Source organism: Dendrobates tinctorius, unplaced genomic scaffold (genome assembly GCF_039654945.1).
Source record: "Dendrobates tinctorius isolate UK_male_01 unplaced genomic scaffold, ASM3965494v1 ptg000037l, whole genome shotgun sequence".
Taxonomy (NCBI): Eukaryota; Metazoa; Chordata; class Amphibia; order Anura; family Dendrobatidae; genus Dendrobates; species Dendrobates tinctorius.
The window spans coordinates 883617-910081 of record NW_027361705.1 but is presented as its reverse complement, the minus strand read 5'-3'; positions in this window follow the sequence as shown (position 1 = coordinate 910081).

The following is a 26465-nucleotide window of genomic DNA, read 5'->3' as shown; positions in this document are numbered from 1 at the left end:
CCTCACCTGTCGCTGAGCCGGAATCTGTCACCCTAGCACACCCTACACCTATCCCTTGCTAGGGAGCTGAGTGGTGCAGACACTGGCCCCACCGCTGTACTAATACACACCAGGGAAAAATACAAACAGGGGAAACACCAAAAAGACTTATCTTGCTCTGCTGCAGCACCAAGCAGCAGAGTGCATCACCGGATTAACTTTTCGCAGTGGCTCGACACCTCAGAGCCAGCTGCCACCTTCACCATCTCACTCTGCTGTGGACACCGGGCAGCCAGAGTTCAACACCAGTTTCAGCAGTGGCTCCAACCTTCAATCCAGCTGCTAACTTCACCAGGTTTCTGCAGTGGCTTCACACCTCAGCCAGCTGCTCCCTTCACCGTGGTTCGAATCCCAAAAAGACGCTATCACCAACACCTGCTCATAGACCTATGTGACCCTATATAGGAAAAGGGAATGGTCAAATGATCAGGGGCCAAAAACTGCTATAAACCCCAGTGACCACCGGGGGCAAAAGGCAAAGCAAAGAAAACATCAAGTGCAATGACCCTAACGGCCACCGGGGGCAAAACTAGAACTGAAACCACCAGCTTAAGAAAACAAAAAAGGTTACTAGTGCTTTTATCTGTCATGATCCAGCATGGATCATGACATGTTGGCTATCAAATTGGCTTTGCAGGAGTGGAGGCATCTTCTAGAAGGATCTCTTCATCAGGTAGTCATATACACCAATCACAAAAACCTTGCTTACATACAAACCGTGCAGAGGCTGGGCTTTGTTTTTTGCTTGATTTAATTTTGTTCATTTTCGTCCAGCTGACAAAAATGTCAAGGCAGACGCACTTTCCAGAGCCTTTTTGCCTCCTGACCAAGAGGAAGAATCTTTACATCATTGAACCCTCAAGGTTAGTCGCTGTTGCTTCTGCTGATCTTATTCGGCTTCCCCTGGGAAAACTCTTGTGTCTGTTCCTGAATGTAGTGGTGTCCTTCGGTGGGGTCACTTTTCCAAGTTGGCAGGTCATGCCGGTCAAAGGAAGACTGCAACTCATCACCCGTTACTACTGGTGGCTTACTATGGCTAAGGATATTCAGGAGTACGTCGTAGCCTGCCCTTCCTGTGCCCATAACAAGACTGCTAAACGTCTACCTGCAGATAGGCTTCAGCCTCTTCCAATTCGGTCCGCTCCCTGGCAGCACATCGCGATGGACTTCATGTTTAAATTTTATCTATAATATAATAAAGGGATATTGTTATTTTATCAGGTAAAGATTAATGATTTTGTTGTTCTATATGTTTGAACTTTGACCTCTTGCAAAAGAACATGTGACTATTGGTGCCAATTTTCAGATATGGAGTGTATATAGTCTTGAGACAACGCTATATGATCATGTTTGTCATCCCCTGAGGAAGAAGTAGTTCTTATTTCGAAACGCGTTGGGAATAAATGATTAATCTTCCACCATAATTGGAATCCTGTATTTTGTCAAGCAGCACATGGAAGTTCATGAATTAGTTCCATAAGAATTGTTATATCAGAGGTCACTTGTTTGACCTTTGGACGTGCAGCAGCTGACTACTAATCATACATGCCTGATCTCTCATACAATAGGTGAGTGAATTTCTTTTATATTTTTTAATATTAACCCGGATAAGACCCTATTTGCGCTTTTTTGTTCCTATAGTGTACTATATTGTCTTTAGGCTTAGTTAGTCCTCCGACTGTGACGAAGCGTCTAGGGCATCGTAGGAATGCTCCACGGCTACTGCTAGTTGTGTGGATAGGATCAGGGGTCTGCAATCCGCTTAGTTACCATCCTCTCTGGTCTTCTGGTGGCTTAGCCTGCTCCTGCCATCCTCCTCGGTGACCTATTCATAACAGAATCACCAGCCAAACCACAGACTCTAGGGTACTCAAAAGAAGGAAAAAATTGTTAAAAAAAAAAAAAAAGTCAGAATTTTTTTAATATATTTTTTCCTCTTTTTCTCTGGGGCCATAGGAGGATTTTTTCTTTAATGGAGACAAAGCAATTGTCCGATCGTGTTGAGCAGCTCACTGCTGAAGTGCGGGGAATTTCTGCCTATCTCGCTCAATCATTTGCTGTAAAACCAAAGATCCCTACTCCTGATGTGTTTTCGGGGGATCGGTCAAAATGTTTGAATTTCAAGAATAATTGTAAACTATTTCTTGCTTTGAAGCCTAATTCATCGGGGAGCTCGGTGCAGCAGGTTAAAATTGTCATCTCCCTGCTGCGCGGCGATCCCCAGGATTGGGCTTTTTCTCTGACACCTGAGATCCTGTTCTGGCTAATGTGGATGCGTTTTTTCAGGCCCTGGGGTTGTTGTATGATGAACCTAATGCTATTGATCAAGCTGAGAAAACCTTATTGGCATTGAACCAGGGTCAGGATGTTGCGGAGTTATATTGTCAGAAGTTCCGAAAGTGGGCGGTCCTTACTAAATGGAATGATGATGCCCTAGCAGCTCTCTTTCGGAAAGGTCTGGCAGAAACTGTAAAAGATGTTATGGTGGGATTTCCTTTCCCCTCTGGTCTTAACGACTCCATGTCATTAGCCATTCAAATTGCTCGACGTTTACGTGAACGTAAAGGTACGCGAGACGCGGTGCTGCCTTTTGAACAAACTTCTGAACCATGCAATGTGATAGTGTTTTGTCTAGGGCGCAACGTCAAGAGTTCAGAAGGCATAATAAGTTATTTTTTTTGTGGGGACGCCTCTCATGTTATTTCTGTCTGCCCTAAACGAGAAAAACGTTTTGCTCACGCATTTGCAGTGGGCAGTGTGCAGCCTAAGTTCCTGTTGGCAGTTACCTTGCTCTGCTCCTTGTCTACTTTTTCTGCTAAGGGCTTTGTTGATTCAGGAGCAGCTTTGAATCTGATGGATCTTGACTTTGCCAAGCATTGTAGTTTCCCCATGGTGCCCCTGAGAACCCCTATTCCCTTGAGGGGGATTGATGATACCTCTTTGGTGGAGAATAAACCCCAGTTTTGGACCCAGGTGGTAATGCGGGTCGCCCCGAACCATTAAGAGAATTGTAAAATTTTGGTGTTGCACAATTTACATGATACTATTGTACTAGGTTTTCCTTGGTTACAAACCCATAATCCTATTTTAGATTGGAAATCTCTCTCTGTGGTGAGTTGGGGTTGTCAGTGTGTTCTTGGTGACACTCCTGTTTTCTCCACCTCTCCCCAGTCTCAAGACGTTCCTGACTATTTGGCTGATTTTTCGGATGTGTTTAGTGAGAGTAAGTCCGCATCTTTGCCTCCTCATAGGAGTTATGACTGCGCAATTGAGTTAATGCCGGATGTAAATTTCCCAAGGGTAGGCTTTTCAATTTATCTGTACCTGAACATGATGCTATGCGATCTTATATCAAGGAATCATTGGAGAAGGGTTATATCAGACCATCCTCTTCGCCTTTGGGTGCTGGTTTTTTCTTTGTGGCCAAAAAAGATGGCTCAATAAGGCCATGTATTGACTATCGTTCCCTTAACAAAATCACTGTTAAATATCAGTACCCGTTACCCCCGATTTCTGATTTATTTTCCAGAGTTAAAAGTGCTTGTTGGTTTACCAAACTTGACCTCAGGGGGTCATATAATCTTATTCGCATCAAGCACAGGGATGAATGGAAGAAGGCGTTTAATACTCCAGAAGGACATTTTGAGTACCTGGTGATGCCCTTTGGGCTCACTAATGCCCCTTCCGTCTTCCAATCTTTTATGTATGATATTTTCCGGGACCTTGTGGATAAGTTTTTGATCATTATCTGGATGATATTTTGATTTTTTCCAGTGATTGGGATTCTCATGTGGAACATGTCCGGACTGTGTTCCGGATTTTGAGGGAAAATACTCTATGTTAAGGGATCGAAATGTCTTTTTGGTGTACAGAGGATTTCGTTTTTGGGATTTATCTTATCTCCATCAACTATTGAAATGGACCTGGCCAAGGTACAAGGCATTTATGATTGGGTTCAGCCCACTTCTCTGAAGGCTCTTCAGAAATTTTTGGGTTTTGCTAATTTCTACCGTAAATTTATAAGTAATTTTTCTGGTATTGTTAAACCTCTGATGGATTTGACCAAAAAGGGCGCTGATGTGGTGAATTGGTCTCCAGAGGCAGTCGTGGCTGAAATTTCAGGAGCTTAAGCAGAGATACACCTCTGCTCCGGACCTACGGCAAAATGATGTTTCACTCCCATTTCAGGTGGAAATAGATGCTTCTGAGATTGGTGCAGGAGCCGTTTTGTCTCAAAGAGATCCGTTAACCTCTAAGATGAATCCCTGTGCCTTCTTTTCTTGGAAATTTTCTCCATCTGAACGTAAATATGATGTGGGGAATCGGGAATTATTGGCCATGAAGTGGGCATTTGAAGAGTGGAGACATTGGTTGGAGGGAGCTAGACATCAAGTTGTGGTCCTCACCGATCACAAGAATTTGATTTATCTTGAATCAGCCAAGCACTTGAATCCTAGACAGGCTAGGTGGGCCTTGTTTTTCACGCGTTTTAATTTTGTGGTCTCCTTTTTTCCGGGCACTAAGAATGTTAAGGCGGACGCCCTTTCTAGGAGTTTCTTTGCGGATTCTCTTGACGTGACCGAGCCTATGACCATTCTAAATGAGGGTGTAGTTCTTTCCGCCATCTCTCCTGATTTGAGACGTGCCCTGGAGGAATTTCAGGAGGATAAACCTGAATGATGCCCTATGGGAAAATTTCATGTCCCTGACCAGTGGAGGAAAAGAGTAATGTCTGAAATTCATTGCTCTGCGTTGGCTGTTCATCCAGGTATCTTTGGTACCAGAGATTTGGTGAGTCGGTCTTTTTGGTGGCCTGCCTTATCCCGTGATGTCAGGAATTTTGTGCAGTACTGTGGGACTTGCTCTCGGTCTAAGCCCTGTTCTCGTGCTAGTGGTTTGTTGATGCCCCTGCTGGTGCCCAGGAGGCCATGGACCCATATCTCAATGGATTTTATCTCTGATCTCCCTGTCTCTCAGAGAATGAATTTTATTTGGGCGATCTGTGATAGATTTTCTAAGATGGTCCATCTTGTACCACTCCCAAAGTTGCCATCTTCTTCTGAGTTGGTGCCCTTGTTTTTAGAACAAGTGGTTCGTTTGCACGGGAATCCTGAGAACATTGTGTCGGACAGAGGGGTCCAGTTTGTTTCCAGATTTTGGAGGGCTTTTTGTTCCAAACTGGGAATTCAGTTGTCTTTCTCCTCTGCATTTCATCATCATACCAATGGGCAGACAGAGAACAAACCAGACGTTGGAGTCCTATTTGAGATGTTTCATATCTGCTGATATCTGCTGATCAGGATGATTGGGTCTCATTTTTGCCCTTGGCTGAATTTGCGCTAAACAATAGGACTAGCTTTGCCACTTTGATGTCTCCATTCTTTTGTAACTTTTGGTTTCATCCTCGATTTTCTTTAGGGCAGGTAGAAGCTTCTGCCTGCCCAGGTGTGGATTCTGTGGTAGAGAGAATGCAGCAGATTTGGGACCAAGCAGTGGATAAGTTGTCCCACTCTCAGGAAAAGGCCCAACGGTTTTCCAACCGGCATAGTACCATTGGTCACCGGTTTAAAGTGGGTCATATGGTTTGGTTGTCCTCAAAAAATATTCCCATGAAGGTTGCATCTCCAAAATTCAAGCCAAGGTTTATTGGACCTAAGATTTTGGAAATCCTTAACCCCGTTTCTTTACGTTTGGCTCTTCCAGTTATGTTTCAGATTCATAACGTCTTTCATAAATCTTTGTTGAAAAGGTTTGTGGAGCCAGTCGTTCCCGTGGCAACGCCCTCTGACCCTGTACTGGTTAAGGGTAATTTGGAGTATGAGGTAGAGAAGATATTGGATTCTCATCTGGCTAGACGGAGACTTCAGTACTTGGTCAAGTGGAAGGGTTATGGCCAGGAGGATAATTCTTGGGTCTCTGCCTCTGACATACATGCCAAGAGATTGATTCGTGCCTTTCACCGGGCCCATCCTGATCAGCCTTGTGGTGTTGATGAGGGTTCGGTGACCCCTCCTCAAGGGGGGGTTGTTATGAATGGGTCACCGAGGAGGATAGCAGGCCCAGGCTAAGCCACAGAAAACCAGAGAGGTTGGTAACTAAGCGGATTGCAGACACTTGATCCTATCCACACAACTAGCAGTAGCCGTGGAGCATACCTATGATGATCCTAGACGCCTCGCTACAGCCGGAGAGCTAACTAAGCCTAACGCAACAAAGGGGAAATCTAAACTGCCCCAGAGCAGACCCCAAAGGAATAGATAGCCCCCCAAACATATATTGTCGATGAGACAAGATGAAAACATAAACGCAGGCAGGAAAATAGACTGAGCAAATGATGGGGCCCACACTGACTAGACAGGACAGGAAAGGAAAGACACTGTCTGCAATCACGCAAAAAACCCTGCAAAAAGTCCAACACGTCTGATGCACAAAAAGCACTGCAGTCGCACGACTTCGCCCCAACTATATCAGCACTCTGGTATATTTTGAAAGCAAAGCAAAAAGAGACCAATATAACAGGGGACAAAACAAAATGGCACAAGCACTAACATATGGGCGGTGATTCAGCACAGCCCCAGCAGGAGCTGGCTGAACCGCACAAAGCAGAGAGACAAAACCAGATCAAATGCAAACAGAATAGCAAATAATCCACTTAGCTAAACCATGCAGGGCCGAGCAGGAGACATCAGATCTCAGAAGGCACAGGAAGAAAATCACCAGCAGGGATAGAGGGAGTCAGCTGTCTTAAATCCCAATCTGAAACCCCAGATCTCCAATCGTCATCCTCATTATCAGGTGGCCAGCCTCTGTCAATCAGATCAGCTCCACTACCTCCAGTAACCACCAGAGGGAGCCCAGAAAGAGAACTCGCAACCCATCTGTCAATCTGACCAGCTCCACTACCTTCAGTAATAATCAGAGGGAGACCAGAAAGAGAATTCACAACAGGGGGTACTGTTGTGAATTCCCTTCCTCGAATTTCTGAGCCGAAGCTCCCTCTGGTGGTTACTGAGAGTAGTGGAGCTGGCCTGGTGGATGGAGGTTCTCCACCTGACAACAATAATTGGGAACCTGGGATTACTGCCTGGGAACATATAATTGAGCTGGCTGCTCTTGGAGGTTGCTGGTGATTTCCTCTGATTGCATTGGGAGTTCTTTTGTCCCCTGAATGATCTCCATGGTTCAGCTAAGTGATTCTTTTGCTAATCCTTTGCATGTAATCTGGTTGTGTCTTTTTTTGCTTTCTGTTTTGCTGCTAGGGTTCAGCGTGCTCCCTGCTGGGTGCAGCGCTGGGCTCTGCTTCATATGTTGCAGCTTGTTCAGTCCCCTGTTATGCTAGTATCTTTTTGCTTTGCTGCCAGTAGAGAGGACTAATCAAATCCTGGCTGGATTCCTGCATCACTTTGTCAACGCTCATCATAATGACTGGGTAGACTTACTGTCCTGGGCCAAATTTTCCTACAACAACCAAGTAAGTGAACCTTCTGGAAAGTCTCCCTTTCAGATTGTCTTTGGACTGCAACCCGGAATGCCTCTTCCCATCTCTGGATCATCTGACGTTTGGGCTGCCGATACTTTCTCCAAGGATTTTTTGAGGATTTGGAAGGATACCAAAACTGCCCAGGAGAAAGCCTCCCAACGTATGAAAAAACATGCGGAAAAGAGACGTCTGGATGCGCCTACCTTTCGCCCCAGAGACAAGGTATGGCTCTCCTCCAAGTATATAGGTCTGAAGCTGCCATCCTCCAAATTAGGCCCCCAGTTCATTGGGCCTTTTGAAGTTTTGAGACAAATCAACCCAATCTAATCTATAAAGCTCAAGTGTGTGTATGTATGTATGTGTTTGTTCGGGATTGGCATCCGCACCGTCGCAGCTAGAGCCACAAAATTTGGCACAGTCACACGTCTGGACCTGCAAGCTTCATAGGCTATGTTGTGAGGCAAAATTTTAACCCTGCGCGTTCCAATTCACCAAACAATTTTGCCCCTATCTACATAATGGGGAAAAACTGTGTGTATCAAGCCCCGCCCCTCATTATGATGTCATAATGGTTGCCATGGCATCGCTGATGTCATCATAGGTTGCAAGCCCCGCCGCTCTGTTAGGATTCCCGAGGGTGAACCCACTGGACCACGGCAACGAACCTCCCCTGTGTGAGCGGACCAGGTGGACCACCCCCTATACAGGGAGTGTTAGGGACAGGCCCAGGAGAAACTATTACCGCGGCAGCTGGTACCCAGGGCAGACGGGGAAGACCAGACAAGTGGTAGGCAAGGAAGCCGGAAGAGCGGTGAGACCAAGATCAGGAAATGCGGGGATACAAGCTGGCACAAAGGGAACCCAGGAACTTGAGCAGGACAGAGACACCGGGTGATACAACTGGAACACTGGGGTACAGGCTGGACGAAGACACTGGATAGCACGGCAGGAACACTGGAGACAGGACTGGAGTAGGACGGCAGGAACACAGGAGGCTGGACAGGAGTAGAATGGCAGGAACACAGGAGGCAGGACAGGCATAGGATGGCAGGAACACAGGAGGCTGGACAGGAGTAGAATGGCAGGAACACAGGAGGCAGGAGACACGGGATGGCAAGGCAGGAACACTGGAAACACAGGAGAGAAAAGAACACGGATGGGAGAAAATGTAAAGCAGCGGGGAGCGGAGGAAGCAGCGGCGAACGCCAGCAAGTGTGGGGCCAGAATCACAAGGAAGTGCAAGTGACGATCAGGCAGCGTCACTAGGGAGCGACGACCTGATAAGGGAGAGTGGGGAGGAGCTTCCGGGCCAGGATCCTCCCGACCATAGAGAGGACCAGGGGGAGCGGCTCACAAGGAATGACGTGCGCGGCGAGACCTGCGGGGAGCGCGTGCCTGGGAGGAAACAAGCGCCATAGTCCGGACAGGAGAACCGATGGGAACGTACCGGGAAGCTGCAGGCTGGTAAGTATGACAGGGCATGGGAGGTGGCGGCGCGACAGGAGAGAGCGGCGGCATGACAGTACCCCCCTCCTTACGTGCCCCCCTCCCAAGGCTGGAAAGAAATCTTGCCAAAATCCGGGGAGCTTGTATGTTCTCCCGAGGGTCCCAAGATCTCTCCTCAGGACCAAAGCCCTTCCAATCCACCAGAAAGAAGGTCTTTCCCCTTAGCTTTTTCATAGCGAGAATGTCTTTAACTTCAAAGACATCATCGGCCGAAACAGGCTGAGGAGTGCGGGTAGTAGTGGCATGGAATTGGTTGAGGACCACTGGTTTCAGAAGAGAAACATGAAATGAATTGGGGATGCGAAGCGAGGCAGCAAGCTTCAACTTGTAAGAGACATCGTTGATGCGAGTCAAGTCCTCAAAGGGTCCGATATAACGGGGGCCCAATTTGTGCGAAGGGATCCTAAGGCGGATGAACTTGGAAGACAGCCACACTCTGTCGCCAGGGTGGTAGAGAGGTGGGTCCAAGCGCCTTTTGTCGGCATGTTTCTTCATCTTAACTCGCGCTTGTTCGAGAGCGGTTTTGGTCTCCTGCCAGATTCTGGAGAACTCCCCAGACAGAAGATCAGCGGCCGGCACACCCGAGACAGGAGGAACCGGTAGAGGCACGTGTTGTGAGTTCATTTTTCCCTTCACCGTTGAGGTCTGATGAACTCCCTCCTCTGGTGAAGGAAGGTAGTGAGGCTGATTACCAAACACCTGGGCAGCTAGATGATGACTGTGTGGCTGGAGTTGAGGACTGGATATAAGGCAGCCGACGCCCTTCTGCCTTGCTGGTGATCCTGCTGCATTCTTGGAGACCAGTCTGATTCCTGCGTCTCAAAGCTAAGTTTTTCTGCTCTGCTTTTTACACTTCTGTTTTGTTTTTGTTTTGCCTTGTCTTTTTTGGGAGTTCTGCCATCCCTGGCCGGGGGTGAGCTGAATTCCATTTTTGTCTCTGATCTCTTGATTTTTTGCTCTGTCTTCAGAATATACCTGAGTGCTGATATAGTCTTTTGAAGCCTAGCGACTTCAGGGCCTGTTTTTCCTATGAGTCGGTTGGCACATTTTGGATAGGGTTTTTGCGGATGGCAGACAGCGGGTTTCCTATCCTGTCCTATTTAGTTAGCTTGGGCCCCATCATTTGCTCAACCTATCTTTCTATCTGTGTTAGTGTTTTCATCTTGCTTCACCGTCATTATATGTTGGGGGCTGCCTATTGCTTTGGGGTCTGCTCTGGGGCAGTTTAGTTTTTCCCCTTTCTGTCTTTAGGCTATGTAGTTCTCCGGCTGTGATCGAGGGGTCTAGGGCACCGTAGGAACCCCCCACGGCTACTGCTAGTTGTTGTGGATAGGTTCAGGGGTCTGCAATCCGATAGCTGCCAACCTCTCTGGTTTTTCTGGACTTAGCTAGTATTTTGTTTTTTCCTCCTTCGGTGACTCATCATAACAGAATCACCAGCCATACCGCAGATCCTAGGGTACTCAATAGCAGGAGAGAATTGTAAAAAAAAAAAAAAGAAGTGTGTCAGAATTTTTTTTGTGCATATTTTTTCCTCTATATCTCTGAGGCCGTAGGGGGAATTTTTCTCTCAATGGAGATGAAGCAATTGTCTGATCGTGTGGAGCAGCTCGCTGCTGAAGTGCGGGGAATTTCCGCCTATCTTGCTCATTCACATGCTGCTGAACCAAAGATTCATACTCCTGATGTGTTTTTTGGGGATCGGTCTAAATTCTTGAATTTCAAGAATAATTGTAAATTATTTTTTGCCTTGAAGCCTAACTCGTCGGGGAACTCCGCTCAGCAGGTTAAAATTGTCATCTCTTTGCTGCGCGGCGATCCCCAGGATTGGGCGTTTTCTTTGAAACCTGATGATCCTATTCTGAATAATGTGAACGCATTTTTTCAAGCCTTGGGGTTGTTGTATGATGAACCTAATGCCATTGATCAGGCTGAAAAGACCCTGTTGGCATTGAGCCAGGGTCGGGATTCGGCAGAGTTGTACTGTCAAAAATTCCGAAAGTGGGCGGTCCTTACTACCTGGAATGATTGTGCCTTGGCAGCCCTCTTTCGGAAGGGTTTGTCAGAAACAGTAAAAGATACTATGGTGGGATTTCCTGTTCCCTCTGGTCTTGACGATTCTATGTCATTAGCCATTCAGGTGGATCGGCGTTTACGTGAACGCAAAACTACACGAGAGATCTTGCCACCTGTTGAACAAATATCTGAACCTATGCAATGTGATAGAGTTTTGTCCAGGGAGCAACGTCAGGAGTTCAGAAGGCGTAATAAGCTGTGTTTTTTTTGTGGAGATGCCTCGCATATTATTTCTGTCTGCCCTAAACGAGAGAAACGTTTTGCATACACGTTTTCTGTGGGTGGTGTTCAACCTAAGTTTCTTCTGGCAATTACTCTGATCTGCTCCCTGTCCACATTTTCCGCCAAGGCTTTTGTGGATTCGGGAGCAGCTCTGAACCTGATGGACTTGGATTTTGCTAAACGTTGTGGATTTCCTATGACACCTCTGCGGACGCCTATCCCTTTGAGGGGTATTGATGCTACTCCTTTGGCAAAGAATAAACCCCAGTTTTGGACCCAGGTGGTAATGCGGGTTGCCCCGGACCATCAAGAAAATTGCAGATTTTTGGTGTTGCATAATTTGCATGATACCATTGTTCTCGGGTTTCCCTGGTTGCAAATCCATAATCCAGTTCTGGATTGGAAATCTTTGTCTGTGGTGAGTTGGGGTTGTCAGTGTGCCCTTAGTGATGCTCCTGTTTTCTCCACCTCTCCCAAGTCGCATGATGTTCCTGACTATTTGGCTGACTTTTATGATGTATTTAGTGAGAATGAGTCTGCGTCTTTGCCTCCTCATAGGAGTTATGACTGTGCAATTGAGCTGAACCCGGGGTGTAAATTCCCCAAGGGTCGGCTTTTCAATTTATCTGTACCCGAGCACGAGGCTATGCGATCCTATATTAAGGAGTCGTTGGAGAAGGGTCATATTAGACCATCCTCTTCACCCTTAGGTGCTGTTTTTTTTCGTGGCTAAAAAAGATGGTTCATTAAGGCCTTGTATTGACTATCGTGCCCTCAACAAAATTACTGTTAAATATCAGTATCCGTTACCCCTGATTTCTGATCTATTCTCCAGAGTTAAAGGTGCTTGCTGGTTTACCAAGCTTGACCTCAGGGGGGCGTATAATCTTATTCGCATTAAGCATGGGGATGAATGGAAGATGGCGTTTAATACTTCGGAGGGACATTTTGAGTACCTGGTGATGCCTTTTGGGCTCACTAATGCCCCTTCTGTCTTCCAGTGCTTCATGAACGATATATTCCGAGACTTTGTGGATACATTTTTGATTATCTATCTGGATGATATTTTGATCTTCTCCAAGAATTGGGACTCTCATGTGGAACATGTTCGGATTTTGAGGGAGAATTCCCTGTATGTCAAGGGATCGAAATGCCTTTTTGGGGTACAGAGGATTTCATTTTTGGGATTTATTTTGTCTCCTTCAACTATTGAAATGGACCCGGCCAAGGTACAGGCCATTTATGATTGGGTTCAGCCCACCTCTTTGAAGGCCCTCCAGAAGTTTTTGGGTTTTGCTAATTTTTATCGGAAATTTATAGCTAATTTTTCTGGTATTGCCAAGCCATTGACTGATTTGACTAGGAAGGGTGCTGATGTGCTGAATTGGTCTCCGGAGGCTGTTTCTTCCTTTCAGGAGCTGAAGCAAAGATTCACTTCTGCTCCGGTTTTGCGGCAACCTGATGTCTCACTCCCGTTTCAGGTGGAGGTGGACGCTTCTGAGATTGGTGCAGGAGCGGTGTTGTCCCAAAAAGATCCTGTGACATCTAAAAATGAATCCTTGTGCTTTCTTTTCCCGAAAGTTCTCCCCATCCGAACGTAACTATGATGTGGGGAATCGGGAACTGTTGGCCATGAAATGGGAATTTGAGGAGTGGAGACATTGGTTGGAGGGAGCCAAACAACAAGTCGTGGTCCTTACTGACCACAAGAATTTGATTTACCTGGAGTCGGCCAAGCGCTTGAATCCTAGACAGGCTAGGTGGGCCTTGTTTTTCACACGTTTTGATTTTGTGGTCTCTTTTCTTCCGGGCACTAAGAATGTCAAGGCAGACGCCCTCTCTAGGAGTTTTCTTGCTGATTCTCCTGTTGTGACTAAGCCTGCTACCATCTTAGGCGAGAGGGTAGTTCTTTCTGCCATCTCGCCCGATTTGAGACGCGCTCTGGAAGAGTTTCAGGAGGACAAACCTGAGCATTGTCCCAGTGGAAAGTTGTATGTTCCTGACCAGTGGAGGAAGAGAGTGATGTTTGAAGTTCATTGCTCTGCATTGGCTGGTCATCCAGGTATTTTTGGTACTAGAGATCTGGTGAGTCGGTCTTTTTGGTGGCCCGCCTTGTCTCATGATGTCAGGAATTTTGTGCAGTCCTGTGGGACTTGCTCCCAGTCTAAACCTTGTTCTCGCTCTAGTGGGTTGTTGATGCCTTTGCCGGTCCCCAGGAGGCCATGGACCCATATTTCAATGGATTTTATCTCTGATATGCCTGTCTCTCAGAGAATGACTGCTATTTGGGTGATTTGTGATAGATTCTCTAAGATGGTCCATCTTGTACCACTCCCTAAGTTACCATCTTCCTCTGAGTTGGTGCCCTTGTTTTTGCAACAGGTGGTTCGCTTGCACGGGATTCCTGAAAACATTGTATCTGACAGAGGAGTTCAGTTTGTGTCTAGATTTTGGAGGACTTTCTGTTCCAAGCTGGGAATTCCGTTGTCCTTCTCTTCTGCGTTTCACCCTCAGACCAATGGGCAGACGGAGAGAACAAACCAGATTTTGGAGTCGTATTTGAGATGTTTTATTTCTGCCGATCAGGATGATTGGGTTTCATTTTTGCCCTTGGACGAATTTGCTTTAAATAATAGAGCTAGTTCTGCCACTTTGATGTCACCTTTTTTTTGTAACTTTGTGTTTCACCCTCGATTTTCTTCAGGGCAGGTGGAGCCTTCTGCCTACCCAGGTGTTGACACTGTGGTGGAGAGAATGCACCAGATCTGGGACCAAGTAGTGGATAAGTTGTCTCTCTCCCAGGAAAAGGCCCAGCGGTTTTCCAACCGGCGTAGGACCGTTGGTCCCCAGTTTAAGGTGGGTGATATGGTTTGGTTGTCATCAAAAAATATCGCTATGAAGGTGGCTTCTCCTAAGTTTAAACCTAGATTTATTGGACCTTACAAGATTTTGGAGATTATTAATCCGGTCTCTTTTCGGTTGGCTCTTCCTGTCACATTTAAAATTCATAATGTGTTTCATAAGTCCTTGTTGAAGAGGTTTGTTGAACGAGTAGTTCCTGTGGTGGCACCTCCTGACCCTGTATTGGTTGAAGGTAACATGGAATATGAGGTAGAGAAGATACTGGATTCCCGTCTGGCTAGACGGAGACTCCAGTATTTGGTTAAGTGGAAGGGTTATGGTCAGGAGGATAATTCCTGGGTCTCTGCCTCTGATATTCATGCCGAAAGATTGGTGCGTGCCTTTCATCGGGCTCACCCGGATCGCCCTGGTGGCATGGATGAGGGTTCGGTGACCCCTCCTCAAGGGGGAGGTACTGTTGTGAGTTCATTTTTCCCTTCACCGTTGAGGTCTGATGAACTCCCTCCTCTGGTGAAGGAAGGTAGTGAGGCTGATTACCAAACACCTGGGCAGCTAGATGATGACTGGGTGGCTGGAGTTGAGGACTGGATATAAGGCAGCCGACGCCCTTCTGCCTTGCTGGTGATCCTGCTGAATTCTTGGAGACCAGTCTGATTCCTGCGTCTCAAAGCTAAGTTTTTCTGCTCTGCTTTTTACACTTCAGTTTTGTTTTTGTTTTGCCTTGTCTTTTTTGGGAGTTCTGCCATCCCTGGCCGGGGGTGAGCTGAATTCCATTTTTGTCTCTGATCTGTTGATTTTTTGCTCTGTCTTCAGAATATACCTGAGTGCTGATATAGTCTTTTGAAGCCTAGCGACTTCAGGGCCTGTTTTTCCTATGAGTCGGTTGGCACATTTTGGATAGGGTTTTTGCGGATGGCAGACAGCGGGTTTCCTATCCTGTCCTATTTAGTTAGCTTGGGCCCCATCATTTGCTCAACCTATCTTTCTATCTGTATTAGTGTTTTCATCTTGCTTCACCGTCATTATATGTTGGGGGCTGCCTATTGCTTTGGGGTCTGCTCTGGGGCAGTTTAGTTTTTCCCCTTTCTGTCTTTAGGCTATGTAGTTCTCCGGCTGTGATCGAGGGGTCTAGGGCACCGTAGGAACCCCCCACGGCTACTGCTAGTTGTTGTGGATAGGTTCAGGGGTCTGCAATCCGATAGCTGCCAACCTCTCTGGTTTTTCTGGACTTAGCTAGTATTTTGCTTTTTCCTCCTTCGGTGACTCATCATAACAGGCACGCCTGGATGCAACCCGTAGATGATGAAGAAGGGAGACTTGGCAGAAGATTCGTTGGCGTGATTGTTATATGCAAACTCGGCCCATGGAAGCAAGTCAGTCCAGTCGTTCTGGTGAGCGCTGGAGAAATGTCGGAGGTAATTAACCAAAACTTGATTAGAACGCTCTGCTTGACCGTTAGTCTGAGGGTGATAGGCAGAGGAAAAATCCAGCGTGATGTTCATAAACTTGCAGAGCGCTCTCCAAAATCAGGAGGTGAACTGGACTCCCCTATCAGAGACAATACGTTGAGGGAAGCCATGGGCACAAAAAATATGGTGGATAAAAATCTTCACCAATTCAGGGGCCGAGGGCAATCCAGGCAGAGGAATGAAGTGAGCCATCTTGGAGAATCTATCCACAACGACAAAGATGACAGTGCATCCAGCAGAATGAGGCAAGTCCATAGCAATGTGCTGCCAGGGAGCTGAAGGAACCGGAAGTGGGTGCAAGCGTCCAGAGGGTAATTGCCGGGGGACTTTGTTTTTGGCACAGGATGGGCATGAGGCTAAAAAACCTTGAATATCTTGAGGAAGAGTAGGCCACCAATAGTAACAAGACACAAGACGAAGGGTCTTTTTAAACCCAACATGGCCTGCAATTTTGGAGGCATGACCCCAATGCAAGACTCGCCTCCTGTTGGTCTCAGGGACGAAGGTCTTACCCGGTGGTAGGGTAGACAAACGGAGGGGTGCCACCGTGATGATCTTGGAGGGGTCCAGGATGTGCATAGGGTCCTCCTCTGTGTCGACAGCGAGAAAGGATCTGGACAACGCATCAGCCTTGAGTTTCTTCCTACCTGGGCAAAAGTGCAATTCGAAATCGAAACGAGCAAAAAATAAAGACCATCTCGCTTGTCGTGGATTTAGTCTCTGTGCCGATCGGATGTATGCCAAATTCTTATGATCCATGTAGATCTTAAAAGGATGTACATCTCCTTCCAAAAGGTATTGCCACTCCTCCAACGCCATTTTGATGGCCAAAAGCTCCCTGTCACCAATGGAATAATTCCGTTCTGGAGTGGAAAACGTCTTTGAGAAGAAGCCGCAGGTGACCAGTCGCCCGGAAGGAGATCTCTGAGAGAGTACGGCGCCGACCCCGATAGCAGAGGCATCCACCTCCAAAATAAAAGGTTTGTTAGTCTCTGGACGGTGAAAGACGAGAGCGGAAGCGAAGGCTTGCTTCAGAGCGAGAAAGGATCCTTCGGCCTCTGAGGATCAAACGTGAGGGTTGGCCCCCTTACGAATCAGAGCGGAGATAGGAGCGGTCAAGGAAGAAAAATGAGGGATGAACTGCCGATAGTAATTGGCGAAACCCAGGAACCGTTGAATTACCTTGACTCCATGAGGTTGTGGCCAGTTGAGTACGGCTGACACTTTCTCAGGATCCATGCTTAAGCCAGAATCAGAAACGATGTACCCCAGGAATGGAAGAGAGGTTTGTTCAAAGGAGCATTTCTCCAGTTTCGCATACAGGCGATTCTCCCTCAGGCGCGACAGGACTAGACGGACACTCCTTCTATGGACAGACAAATCTGGGGAAAAGACCAGGATATCGTCCAGATACACTACCACGCAAGAGTACAGGAGGTCTCGGAAGATGTCATTCACGAATTCCTGGAATACTGCAGGAGCATTGCACAAGCCGAAGGGCATGACCAAATATTCATAGTGGCCATCCCTGGTGTTGAAAGCGGTCTTCCATTCATCACAAGGGCGAATACGGATGAGATTGTAAGCCCCACGTAGATCCAGTTTGGTGAAAATTCGTGCCCCCCGCAACCGATCAAACAGCTCAGGAATGAGAGGGAGCGGGTACTTGTTCTTGATTGTGATGTCATTGAGGCCCCGGTAGTCGATGCAAGGATGAAGAGCCCCATCCTTTTTCTTCACAAAAAAGAAGCCTGCGCCTGCGGGAGAGGAAGACTTCTGGATAAAGCCTCTAGCCAGATTCTCCTGAATGTATTCGGACATGGCTTGGGATTCGAGAGGATTCAAAGGATAAATTCGGCCCCGGGGTGGAGTAGCGCCTGGAATGAGATCGATGGGGCAGTCATATGGACGATGCGGGGGCAGGCTCTCTGCCTCTTTCTTGTTGAAAACGTCCGCGAATGACCAATAGGCTGAAGGCAAAGCCACGGGTGCCACAGGAGACCTAGGATACTTGATTGGCTGAACGGGAAGTAGGTATGTAGAGTGGCACGACTGACCCCATCGAAGAATGTCCCCAGATCGCCAATCAAGAACAGGCTCGTGAGTCCTTAACCACGGAAGACCTAAGAGAAGCGTGTGGGATAGCGAGGACAGTACAAAGAAGGCTATCTTCTCCCGATGTAGAGCTCCGATTTGTAATTCCACTTCTTCAGTGACCAAGGTAACGACCTCCCGCAGGGGAGCGCCATCGACTGAAGCTAACTGCTGAGGAGACTCCAAGGATCTGACAGGTATCCGCAACCTTTTGACCGCTTCAAGCTGAATGAAGTTCCCGGCAGTCCCAGAATCAATATAGGTTTGCTCAGAGACGCGGGAGGAACCAAGATTCAATAGGACAGAAAGGGTCAAGGGTAGAGAGGTATCACTAACACCTAGGGAGGCCTCTCTTACCTGTCCTAGGTGGAGGCGTTTCCTGGTCTCACCGGACATGAACGCAGAAGATGGGAGGCACTGCCACAGTAAAGACAGAGACCCTTGTCAAACCTCTCCTGGCGGCGCTGCTCTGCCGGTTTAAGGTGATCTACCTGCATAGGTTCAGGTGCCGGGGCAGAGGAGGTAGAGCCAAATCTCGGACCGGAAGGACTGAGTGTTGCTAGAGAAAGAAGGGGAAGTCTTCTCTCCCTGGTCGACTCATGGGAGCGCTCCTGGAAGCGCAAGTCAATGCGAGTCGCCAGGGAAATGAGATCCTCCAGGACGTTGGTGTATCCCGACCCGCCAGCTCGTCCTTGATACTAGCAGACAAACCCCGCCAAAAGGCTCCCACCAAGGCCTCGTTGTTCCACCCGAGCTCAGAGGACAGGGTGCGAAACTGAGTGGCATATTGGCCCACAGAAAGAGTACCCTGGCGGAGATTAAAAAGGGACTCCGTGGTAGAGGCTAGGCGTCCCGGTTCATCAAAGACCTTGCGAAAGGTCTCTAGGAACGTGGAGAGCTGGGAGACCACCGGATCGTCACGCTCCCAGAGTGGGTTTACCCAAGCCAATGCTTCGCCCTCCAAGTGGGAAACCATAAAAGCCACCTTGGCGTGGTCAGTAGGATATTGCAGAGGCAGCAATTCAAAGTGCAATTGGCATTGATTAAGGAACCCCCGGCACAGTCTGGGGTCTCCGCCATACCGCGAGGGCTTACCTAAACGGGGCGATGGCTGTGGTATAGGTGCCTGTACAGGCGCAGCTGTGGCAGTCTGGAGAGAGAGGAGTCGGTTATCCACCGAGGCCATATAGTTTATAATATGTCCCTGAGTGTCGCGTTGGTGGGCGAGCTCCTGCTGGAGACTGGCCAGTTGGGATGCACTCCCGGGATCTGAGGGCTGTAGTGCTGATAGCCGGGATTCCATGGTCTTCAAGAAAGCCATGATCTGGGCCTGGTTGTCCCGTGGGGTTGCTAGTTCCTTCTGGGTGGTGGCTGAGGTACCAGAGGGGTTCATGGCCTGATCGTACTGTTAGGATTCCCGAGGGTGAACCCACTGGACCACGGCAACGAACCTCCCCTGGGTGAGTGGACCAGGTGGACCACCCCCTATACAGGGAGTGTTAGGGACAGGCCCAGGAGAAACTATTACCGCGGCAGCTGGTACCCAGGGCAGACGGGGAAGACCAGACAGGTGGTAGGCAAGGAAGCCGGAAGAGCGGTGAGACCAAGATCAGGAAATGCGGGGATACAAGCTGGCACGGAGGGAACCCAGGAACTTGAGCAGGACAGAGACACCAGGTGATACGGCTGGAACACTGGGGTACAGGCTGGATGAAGACACTGGATAGCACGGCAGGAACACTGGAGACAGGACTGGAGTAGGACGGCAGGAACACAGGAGGCTGGACAGGAGTAGAATGTAAGGAACACAGGAGGCAGGACTGGCATAGGACGGCAGGAACACAGGAGGCTGGAGACACGGGATGGCAAGGCAGGAACACTGGAAACACAGGAGAGAAAAGAACACGGATGGGAGAAAATGTAAAGCAGCGGGGAGCGGAGGAAGCAGCGGCGAACGCCAGCAAGTGTGGGGCCAGAATCACAAGGAAGTGCAAGTGACGATCAGGCAGCATCACTAGGGAGCGACGACCTGATAAGGGAGAGTGGGGAGGAGCTTCCTGACCAGGATCCTCCCGACCATAGAGAGGACCGGGGGGAGCGGCTCACAAGGAAGGACGTGCGCGTGCGTGGCAAGACCTGCGGGGAGGGCGCGCCCTGGAGGAAGCAAGCGCCATAGTCCGGACAGGAGAACCGACGGGAATGTGCCGGGAAGCTGCAGGCTGGTAAGTATGACGGGGCACGGGAGGCGGCGGCGCGACAGGAGAGAGCGGCGGCATGACACGCTCATTATGATGTCATAATGGTTGACTATGGGATGGAGGATGTGTGATGGGTATATGGGCACTTGACTATGGGATGGAGGATATGTATGAATGGTATATGGGCACGGGACTATGGGATGGAGGATGTGTGATGGGTATATGGGCACTGGACTATAGGATGGAGCATATGTTTGACCGGTATATGGGCACAGGACTATGGGATGGAGAATATGTATGATGGGTATATGGGCATGGGACTATGAAATGAAGGATGTGTGATGGGTATATGGGCACTCGACTATGGGATGGCGAATATGTATGATGGTATATGGGCATGGGACTATGGGATGGAGGATGTGTGATGGGTATATGGGCATGGGACTATGGGATGGAGGATGTGTGATGGCTATATGGGCACTCGACTATGGGATGGAGGATATGTATGATGGGTATATGAGCTCGGGCCTATGGGATCGTGGATATGTATGATGGGTATATGGGCATGGGACTATGGGATGGAGGATAATTATAATTTGCTATAACTAACCAGTTAGTTACTATGCCCAGGCAGTGCTGGGCTCTTCAGCTAGTCTCTTATAAACTGAAGTTGCCTACTTCCTTACGTGTGCCTAACTCCTTTCATGTCTCTCTCCTCAAACCAGTGGTTTTGAGCTCCTTCTTCAAGGATCTGGGTACCACTCCTGACCCTGTCTCAGAGGATGTTTTTGAGGTAAAACATATCCTGGCCATTAAGAAAGTAAGGGGTAAGACCTATTACCTGGTGGACTGGAAGGGCTTTGGTCCTGAGGAGAGATCTTGGGAGCCTAGAGAGAACATCCAGGCCCCTTTCCTTCTTAAAAGATTTCACGCAGGCTTAAAAAAGAGGGGGCGTAAAGAGGGGGATACTGTTACACCTGGTCCCCATGCTGGCCCTGCACCCCAGTCCGCCGCTGCACCCCATGCTGGTCTCTCACCTCCTGGTCTGCACGCTGTCCCTGCACAGCAGCGTGCCCCTTGTGTCATGATATGTATTTTTCCCCAATACTTTGCAATGTCTTGTGTATACCTCTAACAATATGTTTCCTTTCCCCATTGCCTGTGTCTCTGGGACTATAATGTAATTATGTAAGTAACCTGTCTCCTTTCCACAAGACTTGTGTATCTAGACCATAATTGAATTCAGGCTTGGGTCAACACAGCTAGGGGAATCACCATTGTTCTCCTCAGCAGGGGGAGGACTCACAATACACATCCTCGTAGACACCTCAGAGCCCTGCGATGGACCAAACCATTGACTAGGAGGTGGGAACTTCTACTCCCCTACACTTGGGCTGATCCCAGGAGCCCAAGACAATGGACTTATGTGTGACCCAGCAGATGTGAGTTGGATGCTGAAAGAGAAGGACGAGGCTGTCTGAGGAAGCCTCGGCCTCTGTGTGATCGTGGTGGATTTCTGGGACTCTTAAAGGACTATGGTTTTGTGATCTGGCACAAGGATTGTCGGGAAGTGCCCCCGAATCAGTTTCCTGTGGACTTATTTTGGGACTCTGCAAATTACCTTTGTGTTGTTCCTGTTTTCTGGTCAATAAATCTGTTGGATCGTTCCCAGGCCTGTTGTCCCTCCTTGCTCTGGAGAATACTCCCGTCACAAACTGGTTGGCAGCGGTGGGATTGGAGCAGAAGGAATGGAGGAGAACGGCCCATCAACATCGGGAACCAGCACCGCAGAGTACAAGAACTGGACTGCGGTGAACCTACAAACAAAGGCCCGTGAAATGGGAGTCAGCTACAAGGGACTCTCCAAGGAGCAGCTGATTGAGGCTTTGGAAGCAGTTCGCCTGCAAGATGATGCTGAGGAAGGATCCTCACAGCAAAGAGAGGAAAGACGGCAGCCGGAGGTAAATACCCAAAAAAGTCAGTGGGTTGTGTGGTACGAGGAGGAGATGGCCTTGCTGGGAGAAGAGGTCTCCATAGAATATAAGATGGAGGTCATGCGCAGAGCCAAGGAGAGGCAGCGCAGGATGGAGGAGAGGGCATTGCTGGAGGGGCAGAGGGCAATGCTGGAGAGGGAGATCGCTTTGGAGGCAGCTAGAAGCTCCAGACAGACTGTACCCACAGCATCCCCCATGAGGGAACTCCCCAGAGTGTCCCGCAAAGACTTCAAGCCGTTTAATGAGGCTTCCGGTGACATTGAGGGCTTCTTCCAGGACTTTGAGCATCAGTGTCGATTAATGGAAGTCCCGGAAAGGGAGCGCGTCCGACATCTTGTGGGGCTCTTAGAGGGTGGAGCTGCCGCAGCCTATAGAGCTATGGACCCTCGGTGGAACTGTGAGTATGCGGAGATTAAACAGACTATTCTAGAACATTATGCTGTGACCCCAGACACTTACAGGACCCAGTTTTGTACTTTAGCCTGTAATGAGGAAGTGTCTTTCAAGATGTATGCCCACAAACTCAAACAAATATGTAATCGCTGGCTGGAGGCAGAGGAGGCCTTAACCTGGAACACCTGTCTCCAGGTTATCCTAAAAGAACAATTTTTTGCCCAGTGTCCCGCTGAGATCAGGGAATGGGTGCGTGAGAGGAAACCTGCTACAGTGGAAGAAGCTGCATCTCTCGCTGATGAGGCTCTCACCATCAAGCCTCAGTGGAGAGCTCTGTTGGAGGATGGAGAGAGGCCTACCAGCTCCACAACACCGGTGGCCCCCAGTTCTTCTGTCCCCATTGTTCCCCGTTCCTCTGAGCCACCACCTCGTGTTGATACCTGTGTTAATGTGCCTCCTGTTGCTTCTACTGCATTTTCTGGAATACGACGAGGAGAGGAAGTAGCAGAGCGCAGGTGTTACGGTTGTGGGCATCCGGGGCATCTGCAGGCCTCATGTCCAGCCAGCCCATGGAGGAGTCGTCCTCAAACCCCTACAGCACCTTCAGGTGGGAGCCGACCGGCAGGTTCCCTTACTCCTCGCCCAAGAGGACGCATTGGGTGGAGTGAGACACAGCACAGATGCTATCGATGTGGGCAGCCGGGGCATCTGCAAGCCTCCTGCCCAGCTGTTCAAATGAGGATTGATCCTGTGCCCAATCATATTATTAATTATGTACAGCCAAGTGCCATGGAGGAAGACGTGTCACCACTACGTGAGGACTGGCCAAGTGCCTCACCCACCCATGTTGCACCACTAGGAGTTTATGGTGTGCGACCCGCAGCTATGACGACTTCTGCTCATCGAGGTAAGCACTTGCAGGAGGTCGTGCTGGATGGACAAAGACTTGTTGGATTTTGTGACTCAGGGGCTTTCCTCACGCTGGCTGATCCCCGAGTGGTTCGGCCTGAGGCAATCCATAGAGGACCTGGGATTGTCATTGACCTGGCTGGTGGACAATGGAGGACTATTCCCACAGCCACTGTGGATCTGAACTTTGGTTTTGGGGTCAGGCGATGTGTGGTTGGGGTGATGGGTGGTCTGCCTGCAGCTGTTCTCCTGGGCAATGATGTGGGAAAGCTACGATGCCAATTCGTGGCTGCATGAAGCCACATGTAAGTTACGCCATGCCTGTGTGTACTTAACCAGTGACCTGTAGAGGTCCCTAGTACGTACACAAATTAGGAGGGGAAGGGATTGTCATGATATGTATTTTTCCCCAATACTTTGCAATGTCTTGTGTATACCTCTAACAATATGTTTCCTTTCCCCATTGCCTGTGTCTCTGGGACTATAATGTAATTATGTAAGTAACCTGTCTCCTTTCCACAAGACTTGTGTATCTAGACCATAATTGATTTCAGGCTTGGGTCAACACAGCTAGGGGAATCACCATTGTTCTCCTCAGCAGGGGGAGGACTCACAATACACATCCTCATAGACACCTCGGAGCCCTGCGATGGACCAAACCATTGACTAGGAGGTGGGAACTTCTACTCCCCTACACTTGGGCTGATCCCAGGAGCCCAAGACAATGGACTTATGTGTGACCCAGCAGATGTGAGTTGGATGCTGAAAGAGAAGGACGAGGCTGTCTGAGGAAGCCTCGGCCTCTGTGTGATCCTGGTGGATTTCTGGGACTCTGAAAGGACTATGGTTTTGTGATCTGGCACAAGGATTGTCGGGAGGTGCCCCCGAATCAGTTTCCTGTGGACTTATTTTGGGACTCTGCAAATTACCTTCGTGTTGTTCCTGTTTTCTGGTCAATAAATCTGTTGGATCGTTCCCAGGCCTGTTGTCCCTCCTTGCTCTGGAGAATACTCCCGTCACACCTTGCCTGCCTCATGCTGCTCCTCGGCATCCTGTCCTCTCCCCCTCCTCCAGCTCCTGGCGTCCGGCCAGCAGGTCTCCAGGCAAAACTATTAGAGCACACGTGCGCACTCCCCTGGCTTCTTAAAGGGACAGCGTGCATTTTTCAAATCTGGTAATTATCCAATGGCAGCGCACTGGCTGCTATTTCTGGCCTCTCCTCCATAGGGAGAGCACCGGAGCAACGAGTATCAACCATTGCTACATCGGTTTGTTTCAAACCTGTCTACGCTGCGTTTGCAGTCTCTGTGCATTCTCTCATGCTATCTGTCTCCACAGATTATCTGTATCCTGATAACCCTGGCTATCTCTGCAATCATCTGTGCAAAAGCCACTCCGTTCCGCCAACAGCGATCCGAGTCTGAGGACTGTGACAAGGTTACTGGAGCCTGCTATCTACCAATTACCCGGATCCAGGACCCGCCTCATTACGGACTCTGCTATTGTTTCTGTTATCCCTTTTGGTCCCGCTGGGATATCTGCCATGTGTCTGGGGTCTAACTGGAGGTTGTACCTGTGTCCTCCAGGTATTCCATTCTGGTCCTGTCTGAGGGTCTTTACTACGGGTACCCGGGTCTCACTAGTTACGCCCCCCTCGGAGACCCCCGGACCGTGGTCCTGAGGTTTCACTTTAAAAATGAAAAATGAATGTTGACTTCACCATCTCTGCCTCCGCTTCCATTCGTTACATTAGTATTGCAGCATGTGGGTGGCTGCGTATTTATGCTTACGTTCCAAGGACTGGGGTACGGAGAACTGTGTGGAACTAGAAGGTGGATGTGTTGCTGACAGTGGTTGCAAGTGTGCAACAACAGGTGCAGAATAGTAGTCATCATTGCCTACATCATGGACAGTGGATTGGCATGCATGTAGAACAGGGAAAGAGGCAGTGGTGTCAGCCACAGACAGTGTTTCTGAACCCCGACGTTTGACCCAAGTAGTAGGGTGCTTTGCTTGCATGTGCCTGAACATGCTGGTGGTGGTCAGACTGGTAGTTGTGCTGCCTCTGCTGACATGGCTGATGTTGCAAATAGCCTTTTTTGGGTTAAGTGGACTGTCTATAAAACAGTGCCACACTCGGAAACACTTAACCCTTGCCTTGGAAACTTCACCCGTGGTTGTGCTCTTGGGAACAGTTGCCGCCTTGTGTCTCTGGTCACCCCACTGCCTCTTCCTACCTGTTGTGATGCTGTGGATCCCTCCCTCTGCTGCTACCGGATTAGGTGGCCCAGAATCACGGCTACTGTGGCTGGATTGTGTGGTAGACTGGGTGGTGCTGGCAAAGTAACTGGAAGCATAATCTGCTACCCATCCAACAACCTTTTAACACTGGTCTGACTTCAAGAGTGGTATTTCGCACTCCCCTACAAAATGGGACAAGAAGCTAGATCGACATGTGCGTGTTATTGGTGCTCCTGTGGCAGGCACAGTTTCACCTTGCCCACGGCCTTGGCCTCTGTGCTAACCATCAGCATCACATCAACTTCCCTGTCCCCTACCACGCGCTTGCCCATTTTAAATCACGTATGCTATATTCCTGTGGAGAAAATGTTGCAGACAGTATTACATTGCCAGAAAAATTTGGCCACTACAGATAGATGTATAAGTCTGCAGTATCAGTATAGCATTGGGACTTTTTTTTAGCAAACATTTTTTTTTGGCGGGGGGAGCTTGAGGCCCAACTCTAGAAAGATAAATGCTGTATAAAATGTTACTGCTGAAAAAATTCAGTATTACAATGCCAACAAAATTTGCCCACTTCAGATGGGCGTATTAGACTGCAGTATAAATACAGCAATGCAATTTTTTTTTAACAAACAATTTCTTTTTGGGGGGTTTTGAGGCCCAACTATAGCATGATAAGTGTCGTATAAAATTTCACAGCTCAAAAAAAAATGCTGTATTACAATGCCAGGCAAATTTTCACACCTCAGATGAGACTACAGTATAAATATAGCAATGCTATTGAGATCCATCTAAGTCTGGCTCTTTTATAGACCTGATGATGCTATGTGGCCAGCCAATTACAGTAATGCCACAACCAAGGTGGCTACGGTATTACAATGTTTGGTAGGCAATCCACATATGCTGAATTGCTGTGTAAAATACACCAAACATGTGGGGCGAGGGCTCCTTCTCGAACATTTAAAAACACTATGTAAGC